The sequence below is a fragment of the Desmodus rotundus genome, chromosome 11 (genome assembly GCF_022682495.2).
Source record: "Desmodus rotundus isolate HL8 chromosome 11, HLdesRot8A.1, whole genome shotgun sequence".
Classification (NCBI taxonomy): Eukaryota; Metazoa; Chordata; class Mammalia; order Chiroptera; family Phyllostomidae; genus Desmodus; species Desmodus rotundus.
Window position 1 is genome coordinate 45,508,570 of NC_071397.1, and position 12,176 is coordinate 45,520,745.

At 42.8% G+C, this 12,176-nt stretch overlaps 1 protein-coding gene and 1 pseudogene across 6 annotated transcripts in view; one reads left to right on the plus strand and one right to left on the minus strand.

Moving 5' to 3' along the window:
* Positions 1-12,176, plus strand: part of ANKRD6 (ankyrin repeat domain 6) — a 180,459-nt gene that overhangs the window by 68,053 nt on the left and 100,230 nt on the right. The window lies entirely within an intron of this gene.
* On the minus strand, positions 2,849-3,766 carry LOC112296952 (large ribosomal subunit protein eL6 pseudogene; annotated as a pseudogene).

Below are 12,176 nucleotides of genomic sequence, written 5' to 3' on the forward strand. Positions count from 1 at the left end.
AGCTGGAGGTGGGGACAAAAGACAAGTAAAATACCACGTAGACATCTACTATTACCTGATACACACAAATACATACTTTAAAATATAAAGAGAGTAAATACCATTCTACAGACTTCTGCTTCCCCCCTAAAATGATATTCCTTGAGCACCTCCTTTTAAATCATTCTCTTCTGTTTGCCCAGAAACGGGCTGTGGCTGCTCTGTGGGCCGACCCGGCTGCCTCATCACATTGTGCAGCCTGCACCCCCAACGTTAGGTTGTGAGAACTTTCATACCTGCAGTAAAGTGGAAAGAGTTTTACAGCGAACACCCACATGACCACCACTTAAACTCTCCATCAAGGTTTTATTAAATTTGCTGTGGCACCTGTAGTCATAGGTACTTTATCACCGACAGTTAGTCAGCTATTGCTGTGTGACAAATCACCCCAAACATAGCGGCTTATGTAAAATAAGCATTTATTATCCCACATAGTTACTGTGAGTTGGGAAGTTGGGAGTGGTGTGATTGGGTGGTTCTGGCTTGGGATCTCTTGTGAGCTTGCGGTTAAGATATTGGCCAGGGCTACTGTTATCTGTGACTCGGCTGGGCCTGGACAACCTACTTCCAACACGGGTCGCCCACATGGCTTTTGGCTTGAACCTTAAAGATAGCGTAAGGCAGCATCAAATGGGTGCTGTTGACAGTAGTGATCCAGAAGATGTGCGGAGGGCTGGGGGGTTCAGGGAAGGCTTTTCTCTGAAGGTGGCACTGGCCTGGAGCCTACACCCCTCCCACGGCATGACGTCTCCAAGGGAGAAGATAACACAGGTGAAGAGAGAGATTCGTATGGAGGGTAAGGCAGAATGAGAGCATGTTCACAGACACATACCGAGGGGTAGGAAGGGTTTAAGGTGATAGATTACATTGGTGAAGGTGGCTTTAATGGCACCTAAAAAGGAGGGGCCTCGGCTACCAAGACTGAAATCACAAGATGTGGTCATTAATGTTTGGAAACCAGCAGCGCCAAGAGAATTATTTTTCTAGTCACACATATATTTTTATTCATTCATTCATTCATTCATTCATTGTGTTCAACTGAGGTTGTTCAGCTGACATTGAAATACTGTGAGCAGCTCCCTACCACTCATTAAAGCTTTGTTCCACTGAGAGCTTTTTTTTCTTCTTACAAAACATCTTAATTTTTAAATTTGCATTTCTGTTTCTGACCCCAGAATAGGCCCGACTAGACAACAGAAAGGTCTCTGGGACTGCTTGGCTTTTCTTAAATCATGAGGGTTATGGCTTCTGCCCCTCCAACACACAGGTGCCCTCCCCAGCCAGGGCATCAGTGGGCGGGCAAAGGCAGGAGGGCACCCCTGAGTGGTGTGTGAAGTGGTTTGTGGAGGGTTTTAAAGTCCCCAGTGAGGGGTGAGAGGAGGTAAGCTGCCCTCTGGGTGGCTGTTGAACCCTCTCTCCATTCCCCCTTCAAGTCAAGATGCTTCCTTTGAAGTGCACACAGGGACCTGCCTCTCCCCTGGCAGCTTCCTGGTGCTGGGTTAGTGGCAACAAGTGGGTCAGGGTAGCTCTGCCCAGAGTGGAGAACTCAGGTGAGGTTTGCTTTCTGAACCAGGTAGGTAATGCATCAATGCCCTCTTGATTTGGAGGGGAGGATCATCCTTTATGGTCAAAGGACAAGGAGTGATCAATGAAAAATTCCTTGTTAGACCGAATCAGTGACCTATGCATGAATCAAAGAATGCCAAGCTTTTAGTGCTGGAGAACCTAAGAGATCACCTCATACAACCCATCATTTAAAGATAAAAAAGAAACCTAGAAGCCAAGGAACTGGGCAGTTGGTTTGAGGCCAGGCTGGTTAGGGCCTGGGCCTTATGATTCTCTGTTAGTAAAGGCTGTCAAATATTTTGTATGTACTTTATGTGTGTTGGATGTCGTGCTGATACTTCACACAGTACCCATCCATTAATTATATTGCAAAATTAAAAAATTGTCTTTAAATTTCTTCCAAAATACTACAAGTTATGTAGTATGGCATTCGTACTTGCCAGGTACTATTCTAAGTTCCTTACAGATAGGAATGTTCTAACAAACTGATGAGGTAAATATTACCACTATCTCCATTTTATGGATGAGGAATCAAAGCATGAAGAGGTCAAGTTAACTTCTCCAAGGTGCCATGGTGATGTCGGACTAGCTAGTGATGGCATTGGGATTTAAAGCCAAACATGCTGGCTTCACAGTCCACGCTGTAAACAACACTAAGCCCTAATTCCCCGTGCAAATATTTGTGCTATTTACTGAATATGCAAAGCTTCCTTTTTTCCAGGCATGTGATTTCTGGCCTCCTTGTTTTTGTGGGGCCACGTGACTACTCTGCCAAGTAGTTGTGAGGAGTGCGTTGCGTCATTTATGGGCTGGACCAAGTGATCACTAGTGTGATCTCTCTTTCCCTGTGCTGTGGAGACTGGCGAGGTGCCAGGTGGAGGTTTCTCTGTCAGCCTCCGCAAGTCCATCCAGCCCTGGGTGGGCATAGCTTCAGTGTGGAGCTCCTCATGTTCGGCCACTGAGATTTTGGGTTTGTTTGTAACCTGGCCCATCCTGGCTGATGTAATCTCTGCTGTGCCTGATATTTTAACAGGTAGTTTAGCAAATAAGTTGAATACTTAAAGGTCTCTCCAATTAATTTATTTTTTAGCCTCATTGGGTGTCATTTATTTTCTCTCATATACGTAGAAGGCAGCCTGGTAGTATGGAAATAGCAAAGAACTTGAGGTTGAAAGTTCAAGGTTTGGTCCTTTTTTTTTTTTTTTAACAGATCAGTTACTCAATTAGGTTTTTCAAAAGAAATTTAGAACTTCATTTTGTGAGGATAAAGGTCATTTGTGAGACCAAACACAGAGTGGAGGTAGCTCTGGAGCTGGGGAACAGCTTTGATTTTTGACAGAATTTGTGAGTCCACAGCTTTCTGATCAACCTTGTGTTGCTCTGCAATCTCATATTTCTCTTTCTTGGTGTCGACGATCTCCTCCTCCTGGTGTCTGGGCTTGTGCAGCTTCTTCTTGAAGTAAGTGTCAGTGAGGTGCTTGGGGATTTTCATACCACTGATACCAATTTTGGTAGAGGTGGCGATGACAAATTTCTGGTGTGTTCTACGTAGAGGAACTCGATTAAGGGCCAGAGGTCCAGTCAGAAGTAGCAAGCCATTGCTCAGCTGCTTCAGGAAAACCACCCTCTTGCCTCTGTTGTCCCAGTGAGGACTATCAGAATGGTCCCGGGAGTGATGCTGGCCCACAGTTTTCTCACATGCTGACTGAAGGGTTTCTTGCCGTGGCCCAACAGCTTTCTAGGCATGTCTTCAGTAGGATAGTATCTAGGCATTTTGTGAAGTTTAACCCACTCGGGTACCACCATTCTTGTTGCCACCAACTGGTTTAGTGACAGTAGCCATAACTTTCTCTTTTTTTCTTTTCAATCCTGGATTTAGCTGCGGAGTATTTCCCCTTGTACATGGCTTTTCCGGAATACACAGGTGACGGGGAACACCTGCCAATTCCTCTGACTAGGACAGGGTTTCGGCTGCAGTGGCGCTTCCCCTTCATAGGTGTCTTGGCCTTCAGGTGACCCTTCTTAACCTTGCCACCAGCATCAGCTTTCTTGGCTTGGGGTTTCTTCTCCTTAGCATCCGGCTTCTCAGTTTTTTCACGCACCATCTTGTAAGATGGGAAAAAGGTCCTTATTATTTTTCAATACAACAGCTTTACTGAGATATAATTCACATATCATACAGGGTACCTATTTAAAGTGTACAATTTAGTGGTTTTTAATATATTCACAGAATTGGGCAACTATCACCACCATCAATTTTTACAACATTTCCATCACTCTAAACAGAACCCCTTTACCCATTAGCAGTTGCTCCCATTATTCTTAAACTGCTACAATCCTAGGCAACTGCCAGTCTACTTTCTGTATGGGCTTGCCTTTTCTGGACATTTTACATAAATGGAACCATATGGAATGAAAGTTCTGTGAGCGCAGGGAACCTTCTCCTGCTTTGTTCTGTGCTGTGACTCGTGCCTAACACGGTGACCGGCACATAGTAGGTGCTCAGCATATGCCTGTTGGATAAGTGAATGGCTGCCAAGGGCAGGGCTGAGAGCAGGGTGTGCGAGCCAGGCATTACTCATTATTGCTCTGGATGGAGAGGGAAGGGGACAATAGACTAACCTGCTGGCATTCTTTGTCTCCAGTTTATCCAGGAACCTGTGTATCAGGAGATTTTATGAAGATGCAGAGATAGGCCCAGTGAAGGCAGTGTCCTTGATGTGGGGCGGGTCCTAAAGTAAAGCCCCTCGCAGAGCTGAGGCCACAGAGGAGTAGGTGTAGGCCCACCACAGCCCAGACTCCTCTTCCTCCAGAGACTCCTCCCAAATCCACACTTTGCTCAGGCCCCACTGGGTTCCTTCCCCTCCCCAGAAACCTGCTGTCCCTGCCGCCTCTTCCCTGGGTAGCTATCCAGGGATGAGATGAGAAGCCATGGGTTGTATCCATTTCTCAGAGGCACACACTGAGGCATTAGGGGTTCCTGCTGTTATTCTCCAGGGAAGAAAAGAACAAATTTCAAATTGGTTTTTTCTAAATTGCCCTAAGATTTGCTAGATGATTTTGTGACAGGTAACTGAATTCTCCTGTGCTTATCATCCCCTGAACGGGAAGTGAGGGGACATGCACAGAGAGGAGAGAGAGGGTCTATGCAGCAGAGACCACACCGCCAAGCTTTGGTCTTCAGGATGGTTCTTCTGATCACAGGAAGGCCTTGACTGTTCAAGCTGAAAGCAGCCACGGGGGCATAGTAAAGCTTGTCTGGGCCATTAGGCCTCAATGCACAGATGTTATAGGAAGCTAACAAACACCTTCCACTATGATTGTTGTTTTCCCAACATACACGTACAGCAATATTTTAAAAAACCAGTACATCCTATACTTGCAAAACTCCAAGCATGTCTAGTAGAGAGGCTGTGTCTTGGGACAAACAGAGCGAAGGTGAAAATGTTGAAAATTGCTCTTTCAGATGGGTTTGTCAGTCATGGTGCCCTATCTTGTGAACTACCATGAGGCAGAGCTAAGCCACCCATTGGTTTTGTTTTTTTGTCTTTTTTAAAAATAATATATTTTATTGATTATGCTATTAGTTGTCCCATTTTCCCCCCTCTATTCCCCTCCACCCTGCACACCCCCTCCCACCCACTTTCCCCCTCTTTAGTTCATGTCCATGGGTCATACAGATAAGTTCTTTGGCTTCTACATTTCCTATACTATTTTTACCCTCCCCCTGTCTATTTTCCACCTACCATTTATGCTGCTTATTCTCTGTACCTTTCCCCCCTCTCTCCCCCTCCCACCTCCCTGTTGATAACCCTACATGTGATCTCCATTTCTGTGATTCTGTTCCTGTTCCAGTTGTTGGCTTAGTTTGCTTTTGTTTTTGTTTTAGGTGTGGTTGTTAATAACTGTGAGTTTGCTGTCATTTTTACTGTTCATATTTTTGACCTTCTTTTTCTTAGATAAATCCCTTTAACATTTCATATAATAAGGGCTTGGTGATGATGAACTCCTTGAACTTGACCTTATCTGAGAAGCACTTCATCTGCCCTTTCATTCTAAATGAAAACTTTGCTGGATAGAGCAATCTTGGATGTAGGTCCTTACCTTTCATGACTTGGAATACTTCTTGCCAGCCCCTTCTTGCCTGGAAGGTCTCTTTTGAGAAATCAGCTGACAGTCTTATGGGAACTCCTTTGTAGGTAACTGTGTCCTTTTCTCTTGTGGCTTTTAAGATTCTCTCCTTATCTTTAACTTGGGTAATGCAATTATGATGTGCCTTGGTGTGTTCCTCCTTGGGTCCAGCTTCTTTGGGACTCTCTGAGCTTCCTGGACTTCCTGGAAGTCTATTTCCTTTGCCAGATTGGGGAAGTTCTCCTTCATTATTTGTTCAAATAAGTTTTCAAATTTTTGTTCTTCCTCTTCTCCTTCTGGCACCCCTATAATTCGGATGTTGGAACGTTTCAAGATGTCCTGGAGGTTCCTAAGCCTCTCCTCATTTTTCCGAATTCTTGTTTCTTCATTCTATTCTGGTTGGATGTTTCTTTCTTCCTTCTGGTCCACAGCGTTGATTTGAGTTCCAGTTTCCTTCCCATCACTGTTGGTTCCCTGTACATTTTCCTTCATTTCACTCTGCATAGCCTTCATTTTTTCATCTAATTTGTGACCAAATTCAACCAATTCTGTGAGCATCCTGATTACCAGTGTTTTGAACTGTGCATCTGATAGGTTGGCTATCTCTTCGTGGCTTAGTAGCTTTGATCTGTTCTTTCATTTGGGCCTTTTTTTTTTTTTTGTCTTGGGGTGCCTGAGCCACGAAAGGTTAAGTGCCTAAGGCAGGTTCTGCTGAAAGGACCGATGCGCCTGACTGTCTCGGAATGTGCAGGTAAAAATGCTGGAAGAACTTGTCCCCGTGTAAAAAGTCTACCCGCATCCACACAACTGCGGTTCCTCAAAAAAAAGCACGTTCTCGGTGGAAGGGATCACTGCTCTCTTCTTTCCAAGTTTTCCTCCTGCCGCATTCCTTCTGGTTTCATTTTTTAAAACAACAGCAAGTGTCTCCACCTGACTTTGGGGGCAGAGGTGTAGTTGCAGGTTTGCTGAAATTCCAAGCTGTGGTCAGGAGGTGGCTGCATAGTTTGGAGGGTGGGGCTGCGGGCCAGGGTGGGCACATGGATTGTGACTGGAATGAGGTATTTTCTGTGCTTTACCAGCATAAGTGAGGCATGGAAACTGATTCTTTGACCGTGTCAGGAATGCCACTAAGCTTAGTGAGTGGCTGTGGCACCACTTTGCATGTCAATATGCAACTTAATCAAAGGTACTGATTGGGGGAGATTTCTGAGCTGCTCTGGACAGAGTCAAAATAATCCTCATTGCTTTTCTTTCCTTAAAAAAAAATGAGTCCTTTCTCCTCAGCAAATCCAAAGCCAGAGGTTTAGAGCTCTTTTTAAACTTTTTCAATTAAACTGATAAAAGTGCACAAACGAACATACAGAGCGAGGGGTTTTCCAATAAACTTGAGTACATGAAGGTTTGGGAGAAATCTGTCTCTGTATATACCAGACAACAAGTGTGTGGGTATGGGGGTTGGTTGTCGATGTCAGTATTACTCCCCTTCACAACAACAACAGCATGAGGGGCTGGGGTAGTATGTGTGTTTGAAAGGAGGTAGATGTGGATGATGCGCTGCTTCTGTCAATGTATCAGTCCATGAACTGCCACCCAGTTCAGGGAATTGAATGCCGCCAGCAGCCAGGGGCCTCCCTCCCCTTCTTCCCCATCACTGCCTTCCCTCCTCCCAAACCACTCGCCGGACTTCCGACAGGATAGGTTAGTTTTGCCTATTCCTGAATTTTGTATAAGGAGAATCATATAATATGCCCTTTCTGTGTCTGGCTTCTTTTGCTAAGCAGAATGTTGGTGAGATTCATCATGCAGTTACTGGTAGTAGTAGTAGTAATAGGTTCTTGATTTGCATTGCTGTATAATGAATACATTGTAATTTATTTTTCTGTTCTGTTCCTGGTGGATATTTTGGTTGTTTTATAGATTTTTAAAAAATTATATATATTTCAAACTTTATTTTCAACTTTGTGTGCTATTAAAGCACTAATCAATTACTAAACAATAAACTACTTCAGAACACAACCCAATTGTTTTGGTTAGTTTTATTCCAGAACAGAAATGTATTAGTGTTGGTCTGAGGTGGCAGTGAGCTTCACAGAAGACACAGAGACATCCACATTTCATTATAAAGTATTACATGTCTTCCTATTTATGGCTTGATAAAGGATTCAGGATGCATTTGTTACTTCTGTAGATAAAATTTAAAAATTATAACATGGTGGGGAAATTTAATGTTCTAACTTGTGACAACAGGTAGTATCAGACTCTGTCACATTTCAACTATTTAAATAAATCATAATGGAATTACAATGTGTATGACATCCTCAGTAGCCTGTCATATGATATTTTGTAGAAATAGAGACAATTCACATCGTTCCTACTTTTAGACTGATTACCAATAACTTACACTGTAATAAACATTCCCCATATGTTGGCATTCCTGTTGGTTATATAAGGTCTGTCCAGAATGTATACTGCCATTTAATATGGAAAATAGAGACATTTATTGAAAAAGTTACAAAATACAAGGAACATTGTACATAGGACAATGACACACCTCAGTCCCCTTCAAAGTAGACACCTTGGGACCTCACATAGTTCTCCTAATTGCCATCAGCTGCTCTGTCATATTTTCCCGAATCTCATTGATAATCTGAAATCTCTTCCCTTTTAAAAGCCATTTTTAGTTTTGGGAAAAGCCAGAAGTTTCAGGGCACCAAATCTGGGCTGTAGGGGGGCTGAGTCACCTGGGTGATTTGATATTTCACAAAAAAACTCTGCATAGGATGTGATGTATGAGTGGGTGCATCGTCCTGGTGAAGCTGCCAATCACCAGTTGCCCATAGCTGTGGCCTTCTAAATCATCAAAATAGTTTCTGTGGAGGAATGTCCAAACTTAATGCAACTTCGTTGCTTTACTCAGTCATTTTGAATGTGACGGCCACACAGTACACATACTCAACAGCATCTACTGCCCCCACTGACTAGTACAGCGAAGTCGTCATTGTTCACACATGTGCATTCCAATCCACTCTCCTTGGCTGCCAGGTTAAATAGATGTCATGTAAACCATTCTCATTATATGAACAGTAGCTGGAGTTCTTCTGGACACACCTTGTCATATACCTAGAATTGAAATTTTTCAGGCATAGGTCATGTATATGTTTGGCACTACCAGATAGTCTTCTGAAATGACTTACACCCAAATTCACACGCAAACAGCATAGGAGACTTCTCATTGCTTCGTATCTGTGCCAACACTTAGTATTTTTAGTTGTTTAAAATTATAATCATTCTTGTTTGGGTGCAGTGGTTTCATTTTCTATTTCCTTGATTTCTTTAGAAATTGAGCACATTTCCATACACTCTTTGGCTAATGAATAGTCTCTTTTGTGAAGCTGCCCGCTCCAGACGTTGGACTATTCTCCTGTTGGATCGTCTATCTTTTTCTTACTGATTTGGGCAGCATTCTCTATATATTCCGGACATGAGACCTTAACTAGGTAGATGAACTGTACATTTCTTCTCTCACTCTTGGTTTTGTTTTCACTGGAATCAATTCTAAACTGAGAGTTGGTTTCTTTCCTGTTTGTCCTCATTCCTACTGTGATTAGCCTTTTTCAGGGTCCCAGCTGCAGTGTGGAGCATTTCCTCAGGACCCTCCACCTCAGTGTTCCCTGAGCATGTGGCAGCTGCTGCAGATAAGGAGACGCCACAGAGGAAAATGTGACCCCAAGTGTGTGGCCCGCCTCTGTGCTAATCTTTTCTTTGTGATGTTGGTCACTTAGGTTTCTGCTGCCTTGGTAGCTCTCTGATGTCTTCAAACAGATTCTGTCATGTTTTGTTGGGCTTCTCTGGTTGTCATTGGTGGTCGGGTTGGTATGGTCAGCAGAAAAAATGCTCCCCAAAGATATACTCACTTTCTAATTCCTGGAACATGGAATACTACCTTATATAGCCAAAAAACAAACAAAAATAAAAACCTGTAAGTGAAGGATCTTGAGAAAAAGTGTTTATACTGGATTCTCTGGGTGGGCTCTGAAATGGTGGGCAGTAAGTGATAGTTTGTTACCTCAGCCTCAGTAAACTAATACAGTTGGTCTGATACATTAGTTTGTTTATAGCTTCTTTTAATGAGTAACAGTTTAATAACTTTATGACAGTCAGTTTCTAGACTTTAATTGTTATTTCAGATTAAATTAGTGAAATGCAATGTTTTCTTTGGTTGTAGTGGTGACAGGTGTGTGATTTTTAATACATTGTGAAAAGAAGCACTGCAGAGCTGGTCTCTTCCATTGTATTAATAGACTCAACCAACTCATTTGATGAACTTCAGACAGGTTGAAAGTCTGATTCCCATTATTAGTTTTTTCTAGTGTGTGTGGGTACGTAGTATAATGTTGTGTTAAAAAACTTGTTGAGGTACTGATTAAAAACATCACGTGGGAAAAAAACAACTTACAGTAGAACCATCATAGATGAAGAAATTTAGATTTATAGTCCAACTAGATTGTTTAATGAAAACAGTCATTACAACTTGCTACAAGAAAAAGCTGACAGCTATGCTGACCACTTTGAAACAATTAGTGATGACCTTTAAAAAGATAAAAGATTTTATCCTTATGACAGTTAAAAATTGCTGTGTAGAATAGAAGCCCAGAAGCCCAGTGGTTTGTCTTCCTAAGGTTGTTGGAACCTGGGTGTAGCCCATGGTAACTTCAGCTTGGATCCAGGGATCATATTGGTTGGTCATGGCTCTTATAGCAACTGTTTGACTGTTCTGGATACACGCCTATCTGCAAGCCCTGCAGGGCAAAGCTAAATCATTACCTTGTGCAAGTGCTGTCCCAACAGTACCATGGTCCCTGCTTTCATGGTGTTCACAGTCCAGTGGGAGGCAAACAACCAAAATATCTTAAATGAGTATGTTACTGCAGACTGTGGTAAATGATTTGAACTGAAGGAACTTGAGTCTGTGAGAACATGGGACAATAGATCTCCAGTGGAGGGATTAAGGAAAGGCTGATGATGAACAGGTATCTGAGCAATGTTTCATGCATACAAATCAGCACACAGAAAGTCATATGATGCAAAAAAGCATGTCACCAATGAGGAATTGAAGAAATGTGACCAATTGTCAGAAAGTTAAGAGTTGTGTAAAGAAAGATGACGTTGAGAGAGTGGTTTCATGCAGTATCTTTAAATCAAGTCAGGGACATAGATCTTACCTTGGAAACAATGGAAATCTTCATTAATGTGCTGGGGCTCCCATAACATAATACCATACACTGGGTGGCTTAAACAACAGAAATGTTTTTTTTGTTTTTTTTGTTTTTTGCAGCTTTGGAGCTAGAAAGTTCAAGATCAAGGTGCCTGCAGGGTTGGCTTTCCCTGGGGCCTCTTTCCTTGGCTTGCAGATGGCCACCTTCTCACTGGTCTTCTGTTGGCCTCTTCTCTCTGTGTATACATTCTCGATGTCCAGGGGTCCCCACCCTCCAGGCTGTGGACCGATATCGGTCTGGGCCTATTAGGAACGGGCCGCACAGCAGGAGGTGAGCTTGAATGAAATGTGCTTGAGTCATCCCAAAACCATCCTCCCTGCTTCCTGGTCCATGGAAAAATTGTCTTCCCCAAAACTGGTTCCTGGTGCCAAAAATGTTGGGGACCACTGCAGATATCTATTCTTATAAGGACTGAATATATGTGTCTCCCGTAGTACGGCTGTATTTGGAGTGAGGAAGTAATTAAGGTGAAATAGGGGGGATCCTGATCCTTATAAGGAAACACCAAGGAGATCCTTCTCACGCATACACTAAGGAAAGGCCACGTGAGATCACAAGAAGGTGGTGTCCATCTACAATCTAGAAAGAGTGCTCTTACCAGAAACTGAATTGGCTGGAACCTTGAGCTTGGTCTTGTAGCCTCTAGAACTGTGAAAAAACAAATGTCTGTTTTTTAAGTCGCCCAGTTTGTGGTATTTCATTATGGCAGCTCCAGCTGACTGATACATAAAGACACCAGTCATGTTCAATTACAGTGCTAGCTTTATGACTTCATTTAACTTTAATTACATCTTTAAAGATCTTTTCTCCAAATATAGTCACATTCTAAGCCACCAGGGATTAGGGCCTCAACATAGGAATTTGGGGGGGAAGGGCACAATTCAATTCATAAGAGAAGGTTTTGAAGGTTTGTTTCTCCAGCTTTATTGAGACATTATTGCCATACATATACATGTTGACTTTCATATAACATGTAAGTTGAAGGCGTACAGTGTGATGATTTGATGCTTGTATGTATTGTGAATAGATTACCACAACACGGTAACCCCCCACCCATAATTACCATAGTTTGGGGTGGAGTTAACATATAAGATCCACTCTTTAAACAATGTGCAGGTACACAATATGGTACTTATTACCAGTAGTCACCAGGCTGCATATGGG